This window comes from Rattus norvegicus, chromosome 3, assembly GCF_021556685.1.
Source record: "Rattus norvegicus strain SHRSP/BbbUtx chromosome 3, alternate assembly SHRSP_T2T, whole genome shotgun sequence".
NCBI classification, from domain to species: Eukaryota; Metazoa; Chordata; class Mammalia; order Rodentia; family Muridae; genus Rattus; species Rattus norvegicus.
The window spans coordinates 109,113,595-109,129,474 of record NC_141536.1 but is presented as its reverse complement, the minus strand read 5'-3'; positions in this window follow the sequence as shown (position 1 = coordinate 109,129,474).

The following is a 15,880-nucleotide window of genomic DNA, read 5'->3' as shown; positions in this document are numbered from 1 at the left end:
TGGCCGAGTGCCCACAGAACAGACCTGGCCGAGCGCTCACAGAACAGACCTGGCCGAGCGCTCACAGAACCGACCTGGCCGAGCGCTCACAGAACAGACAGAATAAGGCAGAACGAGACAGAATCAGAGAGACGCCGGCCGGCTTACCTCCCAGTGGGTGGTCGGTGGTCCCTGGGTGGAGGATCTCCTTTCCCGGCCAACGCACCAAATGAAAAGCTCTCAGGGAGAACTTTCCCTCGGGATGGAGACCCTCCAACTCTAATGACCAGACCGAGACACCACAGGATGCAATCAGCAAGAGGATTTGGTTTATAGTCAGGATACACAGGCACAGGCACCTGCGGGTGCTTCAGTCACTCGGGGGACTGGCGCCCCACGGAACCAAGGATGGGCTTTTTATAGGATACTGGGGAGCAGAAGCAAGCATACAGAAGCAGATGCATGGTTACAGGGATATAATTGGTGGATTCTAATGTGGCAAGGGTTTAGCCCGGGGGCAAGTTTCCTAGCTACCTTCCTGAAACATAATGACTGACTCGGCCCCCCAAGGGTTCAGCCCGGGGGCAAGTTTCTTAGCTACCTTTCTGGAACATAACGGCTGACTCGGCCCCCCAAGGGTTCAGCCCGGGGGCAAGTTTCCTAGCTACCTTCTTGGAACATAACGGCTGACTCGGCCCCCCACCAGGGTGTGGGACCTCTCCCAGGGCTTTTCTCATTGTCAGGTGCTCAACCGCAGTCGTCCTGTTGCCAGGCCTTCAACCAAACACATCTTGCTTGGCAGCCGCTGTGTACTCAGTGTTCTAACCTTTCTCTGAACCAGTCATCTTAAATACAGCCTTGCAAAATGGCGTTACTGCTGCTAAGCTGGGGTCTTTCAGTTATCCTCTGCTGAAAAACACACTCAAGCTGAAGGCTGGTCCATTTGTCACTCAGTCATGTGGGGAAAAGGAGACGTTTTAAGGCCAGGTCCTTTTAGAAAACAAAACAAACCTCTCTAAGGAGTCTGATGCTTTCATTAAAAATAAGAACTGGAAAGATTGTGAACAGATTAATATAATAAGAAACAAAATGTAGAATTTGATTTCTTGCTGTGAACGATTTTGGAAAAAGAGGTTATTTGGCAGGCAAGAAGTAAAGGACAGGGAGGAACTGGAAGGAATCCATGGGCCTCCCAGGGCCCCAAGACCTGGGTTAAAATATAACCCATTTAGTCCCTCAAATCAAGGGTCACATAGCAATGTTCTTTATCTTTTTCCTAAGCAGTCCCCACTGAGCTATGCTGAAAGGAACGAGAGAGAAGAGAATACCTGAGGAAGCCCTGGGTGCCCAGTATTGCTAGGGGGGAAACGGGAGAGATAAACAGACTGCTTTAGGAAGGTTCTCTAAGGAACAGAATTGATAGAGTGTGTATGAAGAGAGGGCTTCCAAGAATGACTTACAATGTGCTGGGTGGGTCAGCACAGCCTAGTCAGATAGTGGCTGGAACCTGGCAGCTGCTCAGGTTACAAAGCCAGATGCCTCAGACTTCCAAATCTGGCGCCTTGAAGACTCCGGGAGAGCTGCTGATCTTCAGAACACACTGGATCCTGGAGGAACTGGAGTCTGATGTCATTGGGGATGGACAGCTGCAGCAGGGATTAATACTCTCACAAGCAGGAAGTGGAGGTTTCCCTTCAGCAAGACTTCTGGGCAAGGAACAGAAGTTTCCCAACTAGACTTCCTTTTATGTAGGTGGTTACCAATGAAAAGTGCCACTCACTCTAGGGAGAGGCTTCTTGAAAACGTGTTTCTTACTTGAGCTTAACATATACTTATCTCATTACCAGTGAAAATATACCATTTTTCCCAAAGAATAACTGACAAACTCCCTGGAGGAATGCAGTCTTTAGTGTCTTATAGCTGAACTGTGACAATATAAATTTAAGAACATTTAATTACTGATATCATCTCAGTCATTACATTACTAGCTAGAGGATCAGAAAAAATGAAAACACAGATATTTGCTTAATATATGCATCTCTTTACTAAAGCATATTCTGAACAAAATTGGGACAGGAACACTTATGGCAATAATAATCCTCATTTCTATAACAAATCTTGTAGCCTTAGCTGGCTATAACTATCTTCTACACCCGTTCCCTAGTCCCTCCACCCTCTGCTTCTTGGTCCTCAGGCACTCTTGGTCCTTTACCTGGAGGAGTGATTGATGCCTTGACTCTTGAAGGGTCTTGGTTAAGTATCATCGTACCTGGGTTAAGTTGTTGTAGTTTCCCATTGGCTTTAATCACAATGCAGATCCCTTGCGTTTGATATGCTCTTGCTTACCTCTATTGTGGGAGAAAGTCCGATATCCATTTGGTCTGGGTCAACCACCCCTCCTAACTCTATTGTTGCTTCCAGAGTGGCTACAGAGTAGTCTTAGGTTCCAGATCAGTGGAATATCTCCTGCGCCTCCTGGCCGAAGCAACCCCACTTCTGGAATCAAGACTTCTAGGCCAACAGAGCATAAACGTGTGGGAACACAAAACACAAGTTTGGCTAGTGGCTCACTGCAGATGCTGATGAGGTACCATTTCCGTTTCCACATCTCCATGCTGGACCTGTGAAGCCTGAGTAATGAAAGAAACCATATATTGGGCACTGATTGGAGCATATCACACCTTCTGGAGAACCTCGGCATTCGAGACTGCTGCCAGTTGGCTGGCTATATAACTGCATCTTTTCAAGGTGGAACTGAAGATAAGTTCTTATTAGCATATATCAATTACATATAAAGAATGGAGTTCATTTTAATATTCTCATACGTGTACATACTGTACTTTGATCCTATTCAGCCCCATTATCCTATTCTGTCTCCTTCCACTCCCACTAATACTCCTTCTCTTCCAAACTAGCCACTCCTCTGCTTCCACGTCTCAATTTTATTTTAACGACCCAATGGATTTCATTAGGATTTCTTTACAGGGCCATGAGCACCTTGTCAATGGCTATATCTGAATAAGAGGTGTCTCCTTCCCCTATCAACCACCAACTGATATGGATGAATCCTCAGGAAGGGGTGGGACTCCACAAATCTCTCTCCCTCCGTAAACAAATATCGACAGTACAGGACTAATGGTGTGCATGTCTTACATAAGTACTCATAGCTGTAGTGAGTCCAGGAGTACAGCACTTATATCATGCTCAGAAGTCACCACCACAACAGCATCGACAACTCCTTTCCTTCAACTTATAGATTCATCCACACCCTCTTTCTGTGGTACTCAAAAGTCTTATATGTGACTAAATAGATATCTCATTTATTATCAGTGGTCATTTGCTCTGAGTACTTTTACCAGTTGAGAGTTATATAGTCTTGAACTCATTTTCAGAGTTCTTTCCCACAGCCTTAAGGGCTGCCTTGAAGGTCACAGTATTTACCATTTTGCTGAGGAGCATATTCTTGCCTCCTGGACTCATGCTGTTTCTAAGTATCATGGAGTCATTAACCTTAACAGGGAAAGCATTTCCCAAAAGAGGAGCATGAATATATGTACATTATTATACAGACAAGCCTTATGCTTAGCAGCCATCATTACTCATAGAGGCCCAAGCCCTGCTGGCTCTGCTGCAGAGGAGGGAACTGTGTCTTGATGTCCCTTCTGCAGCCATGCAGGCCTTGGCAGGCATCTAACAGTAGAAATTTTTGCCAAAATCCCAAGAACCTCCATTGGAATATATGTACAGGGTCCTGCCAAACACTCTAAACAACACTCCTGTCTGCCACTGATTCCCCAAGTACGATCCAGTCTGCTGGTCATACAGCACAATTGCACTATCATCCTGTACAGCAGCCTGGATCTGTAAAACAAAAACTCTTACTCCAGGTCCTATTCAAAACCTTTTGAGACACTTGGTATATGTGTTGGAGTAACATGGCCAACTGAGGAAATAGGCTGCCTACAAATCCAAAAGGGCAAGTAGGCAGCATGCTTCTTTGTAGGTGGTAGGAAGGGTGAAATCCCAAAACTTCTCATTAACCTTCTAAGAAATATCTCTGTCTGTCCCATACCACTGGGCTCCTAAAATTCTACTACTGAAGAATATCCTTGGATTTTGGTCCAGTTTCTTTCTCATCTTCTGAAGTACATATGATTTATCAATAATACCAAAGTAGTGTCCACTCCCTGCTTTCTTGTTCTGATAGCCATAACATCCTCAATAAAATAGACCAGTGTGACCACTGTGGAAGATTCTAGTGATCAAGATTATTGAAAACTAAGTTAGGACACTGGGGTGGAGAATTAGTGAACTCTCATAGTAAAAAGTTTCAAGGAAATAAAAGCACTTGCCAGGTCAATGTTTTCATACTAGGTACCAGGAGGTATGCTAGTCTACTGAGAGAAAGAAGCCATGTCTGGTACAGCAGTGGCAATTGGAGTCACTGCTTAATTACGTTTGTGATGGACAACTGTCATTCTCTATGATCTCTGTGTCTTTTGCACAGGCCAGTAGGAGATGAGGTGGGAGCCATTGCTCTGCATCTTTCAATTCCTTGATGATGGGACAAACTTCTGTAATCCTCTGGGCCTTGCACACCAGTTTTGACTCAGCATTTTCCCTGACAGGGGCAGCTCTATTCACTTGCATTTGGCCTTGCCAACCAGAGATCAGGTTACCAATGTGGGGAGTCTGTCAATACTTAAATGTATCTATCCCAATTAGGCATTCTAGGACTAGAAAATAATAAAAGAGTGAGTATAACACACCACTGGACCCAGTGTGAGTCACACTTTGGCTAAAACTCTATCAATGGCCTGACTTGCATAAGCCTCTTCTTTGACTCTGAGCAAAATGCAGTCTGCCATCTTCTGAAATCAATGTCAATTCAGAGCAGTGCCTCTTGGGCCAGAGGAAGTTTGATCACTTCCTTTACTTCAGTGTGACTTTACCCTCATAAAAATTCTAGGTCCCTGAGGAAAAAAGACAAAGTCACAGAGAAACTTTCTGGCATTATACTAGGTTCTGCCTCAAGGAGACCTGGCCTCCCATTCATCTGAGGGGATCTATGTCTGTAACTGACTCCAGATTGGAAATTAGTTAAGGGGACCTTGATTCTCTATTATAGTAATTCATTGTTACATTTCTTTCCATTCTCTGAAGTTCCTTTGCTTAAAGAGATCAAGCAAAATGTAGTTGACACCATGTCTGTTTTACTTCTGGGTACACCATGATTAATTAGGCAGTGCTAAAGTTTATGTGAGTCAAGCCGTTACTGTGTTGTTTTGGGGAGTACTTTCAACCTTGGATAATTGCCACATAGACCTTGCTTCTCCGTGAACAGTTAAGATGGGAGGTTGTGTCAGATGCACTTGACTATGAATCATAAAATTAACTTTGGGGCCTATGAAACAAGGACTGCCCATTGGACTTGGATTGCACAAACCGTCCCCCAACAAACGGGGAAAAAATGACCACAATCTGGAAGTAAAAGTCACTAAAGGATGTATATGGCCTGGATCCCAAAAAAGCCACAGGTGTCAGATCCCCCCTGGAACTGGAATTATAATGGTTGTGAACTGTGGTGTGGGAGCTGGGAACAGAACTTAGGTCCTCTGGAAGACAGCCAGTGCTCTTGACCACTGAACAGTCAGTCTCTCCAGTCCCCTTCGTTTTTCTATCTGGAATGCTACTGGAAAGGGCTGTCAACATTAACAATGGGTCTTTTCTCTTCTAATAATCTGGTCAAGAAAGTTCCTCACAGGTGTGTCTACCTTCTTGCCTTTAAAAATATTGATTTCATAACCAGTCAAGTTGACAACCAAAATTAACCATCAGAAGTCTGTCCAGAGCCACAGAGACGGTAGCCGATAAATCATTGATAGTTTGGGTTGTCTGTACTGTGTTTGACAAGGCCAATGCCGAAGCAGTAACTGAGGCAGCAACTGCCGTTGTAGCAATAATGCCAACAATGATCACAGAAATGCCAAAATCTCTCTTTCCTCTAAATAAGGTCAGGGTCCCTGGAGTCTCAACAGGGACCGGGATAAAGCGAGGCATACGGGTAACTACCGCTATGGGATATTGGCTAGCATCCCAACACGGCATAAAAACATGGACCGTCTGTACAATTCAATTTAGAAACTTTAGTGGCATTACTTATAATCCACACAAATGGCGGCCAGACACAAACTGGAGCAGGGTTAAACCCCGTGCTCCAGTAAAGTTTATATTTTATACAAGTAGCTGTCCAGACAGAGGCTGAAGGGTGGATATTCCCCGTCCAGGAAAATGATAACCGTCCCTTTTCGCCCTTTCCTCCAAGTAGCATCGCCATGGGCGTAAGATCAGTGCAGCTACCATTAAAGCCACAAAGCATCCATTGATCAAAGGGATTATTATTGGACCGTCTAGGATCAATGGTGGTGAAGTTCACTCCGCCTCCCAAATCAGGGGAGAAGGAGAAAAAATTCTGGACTGCCCAGGCAGAGTCCCGGGACTGGCAACCAGTCCACAGCAAAGTAAGTTTTTCATCCTGGGTCCCTCTACAAAAGGGTGCCAACTTTGGTTGACGGAGAGGGCAGGTGGAGGAGTTAATGTAAGGCCACCAACCATAGAGAACTGTGGCGTTAGCCACAATGTCTTCCTCACCAGTTCCCCATGTGGCCTCCCTTAACCAAGCAGAAGATTGATTACTCAACATAATGCAAGGAAGATCAGAAGATATTTTGTTGAATATGCCAAAACAAAGGCTGCCCTTAAGGGGAATAATCCTATTTTCTTTTACTTGTTCTATTTGGGAATCTAGTGGTAAATAGGCTAGTCCCAATTCTTTGTTGGTAGTAAAGAAACGTGGAAACACTTGGGCATTATACATCACCGGCATCGGGAGGGGGAAGGTTGACATAATTCCCCACTGTAGTTCGCTCTGTACTTTTATTGGCACTCCCTGGATCAGCATGAGGATCACCAGAGTTGTCATCTTCTTGGTCCTCTGTCTTGATATTCCGAGTAAGTCGTCCTGGAACCCAAACTGGATTTTCATTATCTTGTGGAAAAACACAAACAGCTACCCTGGATCTTATCAAAACAGGATCTGGGCCCTTCCATTCGTTTGTCAATACATCCTTCCATTTAACTAATTCTTTTGTCCTTTTGGGCTCTGAGCAATGTCGCTCAGCCGCTGTTTGCCCAGCTTCATCAAGATTTAAAAAATTTAAGGTAAAAAGGGCCAAAGCAGTGGCCACTCGGGGTGTTGGGGGGAGTTCTATCATAATTCCCCCTCTTTGTTTTTTGTTTTGTTTTGTTTTGTTATTCTAGGTGAAGTTTCAAATTGCTCTTTCTATCTCTATGAGTTAGAATTTGAATGGGGATTGTATTGAATCTGTAGATTGCTTTTGGCAAGATGGCCATTTTTATTGTATTAATCCTGGCAATCCATGAGCATGGGAGATCTTTCCATCTTCTGAGATCTTCTTCAATTTCTTTCTTCAGAGACTTGAAGTTCTTGTCATACAGATCTTTCACGGGCTTGGTGAAAGTCACACCGAGGTATTTTATGTTATTTGTTGCTCTTGTGTAGATTGTCATTTCCCTAATTTCTTTCTCAGCCTGTTTATCCTTTGAGTAGAGGAAGGCTACTGATTTTTTTGAGTTAATTTTATGTCCAGCCATTTCGTTGAAGTTATTTATCAGGATTAGTAGTTCTCTGGTGGAACTTTTGGGTTCACTTAAGTATACTATCGTATCTTCTACAAATAGTGATATCTTGACTTCTTCCTTTCCAATCTGTGACCATTTGACCTCCTTTCATTGCCTAATTGCTCTGGTTAGAACTTCGAGTACTATGTTGAATAGATAGGGGGAGAGTGACCAACCTGTCTAGTCCCTGATTTTGGTCGAATTGCTTCCAGTTTCTTTCCATTTACTTTGATGTTGGCTACTGGTTTGCTGTATATTGCTTTTACTATGTTTGGGTATGGCCCTTGAATTCCTGATCTTTCCAAGACTTTTAACATAAAGAGGTATTGAATTTTGCCAAATGCTTTCTCAGCATCTAGTGAGATAATCATGTGGTTTTTTTCTTTGAGTTTTTTATATAATGTATTACATTGACGTATTTCCATATATTGAACCATTCCTGCATCCCTTAGATGAAGCCTTCTTGTCCATGATGGATGGTCTTCTACTCCTCTTGGGTGTATTTGCTTCTTTTTGTTCTAGAGCTTTTAGGTGTGCTGTTAAGCTGCTAATGTATGTTGTCTCCTGTTTCGTTTTGGAGGTACTAAGAGCTCTGAGTTTTCCTCTTAGCACTGCTTTCCTTGTGTCCCATAAGTTTGGGTATATTGTGGCTTCATTGTCATTAAATTCTTAAAAAGTGTGTAATTTCTTTCTTTCTTTCTTTCTTTCTTGACCAAGTTATCATTGAGTGTAGCATTATTCAATTTCCATGTGTATATGGGATTTCTGTCGTTTTTGTTGCTATTGAAGACCAACCTTAGTCCATGATGATCTGATAGGATGCACAGGATTATTTCAATCTTCTTGTATCTGTTGAGGCCTGTTTTGTGACCAATTCTATGGTCAGTTCTGGAGAAGGTACCATGAGGTGCTGAGAAGAGGGTATATTCTTTTGTTCTAGGATAAAATGTCCTATAATTATCTATTAAATCCATTTTGTTCATAACTTCTGTTAGTTTCTCTATGTCTCTGATTATTTTCTGTTTCCATGATTTGTCCATTGATGAGAGTAGGGTGTTGAAATCTCCCACTATTATTGTGTAAAACGCAATGTGTGCTTTGAGCTTTAGTAAGGTTTCCTTTATGAAAGAAGTTACCCTCACATTTGGAGCATAAATATTCAGGATTGAGAGTTCACCTTGCTGGATTTTTCTTTTGATGAATATGAAGTGTCCTTCCTTATCATTTTTGATAGCTTTTGGTTGAAAGTCGATTTTCTTTGATATTAGAATGGCTACTCCAGCTTGTTTCTTGGGATCACTTGCTTGGGAAATTGTTTTCCAGTCTTTTACTCTGAGGTAGTGTTTGTCTTTGTGTCTGAGGTGTATTTCCTGTACACATCAAAATGCTGGGTCCTCTTTATGTATCCAGTTTGTTAGACTATGTATTTTATTGAGGGAATTGAGTCTATTGATGTTAAGAGATAATAAGGAATAGTTATTGTTGTTTCCTCTTATTTTTGTTGTTAGAGGTGGAATTATGTTTCCATGGCTTTCTTCTTTTGGGTTTGTTGCAAGAAGATTACTTTCTTGCTTTTTTTTTTTAATTTCACTTTCTTCTTCTTTTTTTTTTATTAACTTGAGTATTTCTTATATACATTTCGAGTGTTATTCCCTTTCCCGGTTTCCGGGCAAACATCCCCCTCCCCCCTCCCCTTCCTTATGGGTGTTCCCCTCCCAACCCTCCCACCATTGCCGCCCTCCCCCCATAGACTAGTTCACTGGGGGTTCAGTCTTAGCAGGACCCAGGGCTTCCCCTTCCACTGGTGCTCTTACTAGGATATTCATTGCTATCTATGGGGTCAGAGTCCAGGGTCAGTCCATGTATAGTCTTTAGGTAGTGGCTTAGTCCCTGGAAGCTCTGGTTGCTTGGCATTGTTGTACTTTTGGGGTCTCGAGCCCCTTCAAGCTCTTCCAGTTCTTTCTCTGATTCCTTCAATAGGGGACCTATTCTCAGTTCAGTGGTTTGCTGCTGGCATTCGCCTCTGTATTTGCTGTATTCTGGATGTGTCTCTCAGGAGCGATCTACATCCGGCTCCTGTCGGTCTGCACTTCTTTGCTTCATCCATCTTGTCTAATTGGGTGGCTGTATATGTATGGGCCAAATGTGGGACAGGCTCTGAATGGGTGTTCCTTCAGTCTCTGTTTTAATCTTTGCCTCTCCCTTCCCTGCCAAGGGTATTCTTTTTCCTCATTTAAAGAAGGAGTGAAGCATTCACATTTTGATCATCCGTCTTGAGTTTCGTTTGTTCTAGGGATCTAGGGTAATTCAAGCATTTGGGCTAATAGCCACTTATCAATGAGTGCATACCATGTATGTCTTTCTGTGATTGGGTTAGCTCACTCAGGATGATATTTTCCAGTTCCAACCATTTGCCTACGAATTTCATAAACTCGTTGTTTTTGATAGCTGAGTAATATTCCATTGTGTAGATGTACCACATTTTCTGTATCCATTCCTCTGTTGAAGGGCATCTGGGTTCTTTCCATTTTCTGGCTATTATAAATAAGGCTGCGATGAACATAGTGGAGCACGTGTCTCTTTTATATGTTAAGGCATCTTTTGGGTATATGCCCAAGAGAGGTATAGCTGGATCCTCAGGCAGTTCAATGTCCAATTTTCTGAGGAACCTCCAGACTGCTTTCCAGAATGGTTTTACCAGTCTGCAATCCCACCAACAATGGAGGAGTGTTCCTCTTTCTCCACATCCTCGCCAGCATCTGCTGTCACCTGAGTTTTTGATCTTAGCCAATCGCACTGGTGTGAGATGAAATCTCAGGGTTGTTTTGATTTGCATTTCCCTTATGACTAAAGATGTTGAACATTTCTTTAGGTGTTTCTCAGCCATTCGGCATTCCTCAGCTGTGAATTCTTTGTTTAGCTCTGAACCCCATTTTTTAATAGGGTTATTTGTTTCCCTGCGGTCTAACTTCTTGAGTTCTTCATATATTTTGGATATAAGCCCTCTATCTGTTGTAGGATTAGTAAAGATCTTTTCCCAATCTGTTGGTTGCCGTTTTGTCCTAACCACAGTGTCCTTTGCCTTACAGAAGCTTTGCAGTTTTATGAGATCCCATTTGTCGATTCTTGATCTTAGAGCATAAGCCATTGGTGTTTTGTTCAGGAAATTTTTTCCAGTGCCCATGTGTTCCAGATGCTTCCCTAGTTTTTCTTCTATTAGTTTGAGTGTGTCTGGTTTGATGTGGAGGTCCTTGATCCACTTGGACTTAAGCTTTGTACAGGGTGATAAGCATGGATCGATCTGCATTCTTCTACATGTTGCCCTCCAGTTGAACCAGCACCATTTGCTGAAAATGCTATCTTTTTTCCATTGGATGGTTTTGGCTCCTTTGTCAAAAATCAAGTGACCATAGGTGTGTGGGTTCATTTCTGGGTCTTCAATTCTATTCCATTGGTCTATCTGTCTGTCTCTGTACCAATACCATGCAGTTTTTATCACTATTGCTCTGTAATACTGCTTGAGTTCAGGGATAGTGATTCCCCCTGAAGTCCTTTTATTGTTGAGGATAGCTTTAGCTATCCTGGGTTTTTTGTTATTCCAGATGAATTTGCAAATTGTTCTGTCTAACTCTTTGAAGAATTGGATTGGTATTTTGATGGGGATTGCATTGAATCTGTAGATTGCTTTTGGTAAAATGGCCATTTTTACTATATTAATCCTGCCAATCCATGAGCATGGGAGATCTTTCCATCTTCTGAGGTCTTCTTCAATTTCTTTCCTCAGTGTCTTGAAGTTCTTATTGTACAGATCTTTTACTTGCTTGGTTAAAGTCACACCGAGGTACTTTATATTATTTGGGTCTATTATGAAGGGTGTCGTTTCCCTAATTTCTTTCTCGGCTTGTTTCTCTTTTGTATAGAGGAAGGCAACTGATTTATTTGAGTTAATTTTATACCCAGCCACTTTGCTGAAGTTGTTTATCAGCTTTAGTAGTTCTCTGGTGGAACTTTTGGGATCACTTAAATATACTATCATGTCATCTGCAAATAGTGATATTTTGACCTCTTCTTTTCCGATCTGTATCCCCTTGATCTCCTTTTGTTGTCTGATTGCTCTGGCTAGAACTTCAAGAACTATATTGAATAAGTAGGGAGAGAGTGGGCAGCCTTGTCTAGTCCCTGATTTTAGTGGGATTGCTTCAAGTTTCTCTCCATTTAGTTTAATGTTAGCAACTGGTTTGCTGTATATGGCTTTTACTATGTTTAGGTATGGGCCTTGAATTCCTATTCTTTCCAGGACTTTTATCATGAAGGGTGTTGAATTTTGTCAAATGCTTTCTCAGCATCTAATGAAATGATCATGTGGTTCTGTTCTTTCAGTTTGTTTATATAATGGATCACGTTGATGGTTTTCCGTATATTAAACCATCCCTGCATGCCTGGGATGAAGCCTACTTGATCATGGTGGATGATTGTTTTGATGTGCTCTTGAATTCGGTTTGCCAGAATTTTATTGAGTATTTTTGCGTCGATATTCATAAGGGAAATTGGTCTGAAGTTCTCTTTCTTTGTTGTGTCTTTGTGTGGTTTAGGTATAAGAGTAATTGTAGCTTCGTAGAAGGAATTCGGTAGGGCTCCATCTGTTTCAATTTTGTGAAAGAGTTTGGATAATATTGGTATGAGGTCTTCTATGAAGGTTTGATAGAATTCTGCACTAAACCCATCTGGACCTGGGCTCTTTTTGGTTGGGAGACCTTTAATGACTGCTTCTATTTCCTTAGGAGTTATGGGGTTGTTTAACTGGTTTATCTGTTCCTGATTTAACTTTGATACCTGGTATCTGTCTAGGAAATTGTCCATTTCCTGAAGATTTTCAAATTTTGTTGAATATAGGTTTTTATAGTAAGATCTGATGATTTTTTGAATTTCCTCTGAATCTGTAGTTATGTCTCCCTTTTTATTTCTGATTTTGTTAATTTGGACGCACTCTCTGTGTCCTCTCGTTAGTCTGGCTAAGGGTTTATCTATCTTGTTGATTTTCTCAAAGAACCAACTTTTGGTCCTGTTGATTCTTTCTATGGTCCTTTTTGTTTCTACTTGGTTGATTTCAGCTCTGAGTTTGATTATTTCCTGCCTTCTACTCCTCCTGGGTGTATTTGCTTCTTTTTGTTCTAGAGCTTTTAGGTGTGCTGTCAAGCTGCTGACATACGCTCTTTCCTGTTTCTTTCTGCAGGCACTCAGCGCTATGAGTTTTCCTCTTAGCACAGCTTTCATTGTGTCCCATAAGATTGAGTATGTTGTATCTTCATTTTCATTAAATTCTAAAAAGTTTTTAATTTCTTTCTTTATTTCTTCCTTGACCAGGTTATCATTGAGTAGAGCATTGTTCAATTTCCACGTATATGTGGGCATTCTTCCCTTATTGTTATTGAAGACCAGTTTTAGGCCGTGGTGGTCCGATAGCACGCATGGGATTATTTCTTTCTTTTTGTACCTGTTGAGGCCCGTTTTTTGACCAATTATATGGTCAATTTTGGAGAAAGTACCATGAGGAGCTGAGAAGAAGGTATATCCTTTTGCTTTAGGATAGAATGTTCTATAAATATCCGTTAAGTCCATTTGGCTCATGACTTCTCTTAGTCTGTCGACATCACTGTTTAATTTCTGTTTCCATGATCTGTCCATTGATGAGAGTGGGGTGTTAAAATCTCCCACTATTATTGTGTGAGGTGCAATGTGTGTTTTGAGCTTTAGTAAGGTTTCTTTTACGTATGTAGGTGCCCTTGTATTTGGGGCATAGATATTTAGGATTGAGAGTTCATCTTGGTGGATTTTTCCTTTGATGAATATGAAGTGTCCTTCCTTATCTTTTTTGATGACTTTTAGTTGAAAATTGATTTTATTTGATATTAGAATGGCTACTCCAGCTTGCTTCTTCTGACCATTTGCTTGGAAAGTTGTTTTCCAGCCTTTCACTCTGAGGTAGTGTCTGTCTTTGTCTCTGAGGTGTGTTTACTGTAGGCAGCAGAATGCAGGGTCCTCGTTGCGTATCCAGTTTGTTAATCTATGTCTTTTTATTGGGGAGTTGAGGCCATTGATATTGAGAGATATTAAGGAATAGTGATTATTGTTTCCCTTTATATTCATATTTGGATGTGAGGTTATGTTTGTGTGCTTTCATTCTCTTTGTTTTGTTGCCAAGACAATTAGTTTCTTGCTTCTTCTAGGGTATAGCTTGCCTCCTTATGTTGGGCTTTACCATTTATTATCCTTTGTAGTGCTGGATTTGTAGAAAGATATTGTGTAAATTTGGTTTTGTCATGGAATATCTTGGTTTCTCCATCAATGTTAATTGAGAGTTTTGCTGGATACAGTAACCTGGGATGGCATTTGTGTTCTCTTAGGGTCTGTATGACATCAGTCCAGGATCTTCTGGCCTTCATAATTTCTGGCGAGAAGTCTGGTGTGATTCTGATAGGTCTCCCTTTATATGTTACTTGACCTTTTTCCCTTACTGCTTTTAATATTCTTTCTTTATTTTGTGCGTTTGGTGTTTTGACAATTATGTGACGGGAGGTGTTTCTTTTCTGGTCCAATCTATTTGGAGTTCTGTAGGCTTCTTGTATGCCTATGGGTATCTCTTTTTTTAGGTTAGGGAAGTTTTCTTCCATGATTTTGTTGAAGATATTTACTGGTCCTTTGAGCTGGGAGTCTTCACTCTCTTCTATACCTATTATCCTTAGGTTTGATCTTCTCATTGAGTCCTGGATTTCCTGTATGTTTTGGACCAGTAGCTTTTTCCGCTTTACATTATCTTTGACAGTTGAGTCAATGATTTCTATGGAATCTTCTGCTCCTGAGATTCTCTCTTCCATCTCTTGTATTCTGTTGGTGAAGCTTGTATCTACAGCTCCTTGTCTCTTCTTTTGGTTTTCTATATCCAGGGTTGTTTCCATGTGTTCTTTCTTGATTGCTTCTATTTCCATTTTTAATTCCTTCAACTGTTTGATTGTGTTTTCATGGAATTCTTTCAGGGATTTTTGCCATTCCTCTCTGTAGGCTTCTACTTGTTTATTAATGATTTCCTGTGTTTCCCTAAGTGTGTTCATGTCTTTCTTGAAGTCCTCCAGCATCATGATCAAATATGATTTTGAAACTAGATCTTGCTTTTCTGGTGTGTTTGGATATTCCATGTTTGTTTTGGTGGGAGAATTGGGCTCCGATGATGGCATGCAGTCTTGGTTTCTGTTGCTTGGGTTCCTGAGCTTGCCTCTCGCCATCAGATTATCTCTAGTGTTACTTTGTTCTGCTATTTCTGACAGTGGCTAGACTGACCTATAAGCCTGTGTGTCAGGAGTGCTGTAGACCTGTTTTCCTCTCTTTCAGTCAGTTATGGGGACAGTGTGTTCTGCTTTCGGGCGTGTAGTTTTTCCTCTCTACAGGTCTTCAGCTGTTCCTGTGGGCCTGTGTCTTGAGTTCACCAGGCAGCTTTCTTGCAGCAGAAAATTTGGTCTTACCTGTGGTCCCGAGGCTCAGGTTCGCTCGTGGGGTGCTGCCCAGGGGCTCTCTGCAGCGGCAGCACCCAGGAAGACCTGTGCCGCCCCTTCCGGGAGCTTCAGTGCACCAGGGTTCCAGATGGTCTTTGGCTTTTTCCTCTGGCGTCCGAGATGTGTGTGCAGGGAGCAGTCTCTTCTGGTTTCCCAGGCTTGTCTGCCTCTCTGAAGGTTTAGCTCTCCCTCCCACGGGATTTGGGTGCAGAGAACTGTTTATCCGGTCTGTTTCTTTCAGGTTCCGGCGGTGTCTCAGGCGCAGAGGTCCTGCCGCTCCTGGGCCCTCCCCCACGGGGGCCCAGAGGCCTTATACAGTTTCCTCTTGGGCCAGGGATGTGGGCAGGGGTGAGCAGTGTTGGTGGTCTCTTCCGCTCTGCAGCCTCAGGAGTGCCCACCTGACCAGGCGGTTGGGTCTCTCTCTCACCGGGTCTCATAAATCCCCCTCTTTGTTTTATTAAATATGATTTGAGCATCCGATGAGCACGCTCTATGATTCCCTGTCCTTGAGGGTTGTAGGGCAGGCCCGTCAGATGGGTAACTTGCATCTGAGCACAAAACTGATGGAATTTTTGAGATGTATAGGCGGGGCCATTGTCAGTTTTTACACATCTTGGCTTTCCCCAAGCACTCCATGCTTCAAGGCAGTGCTG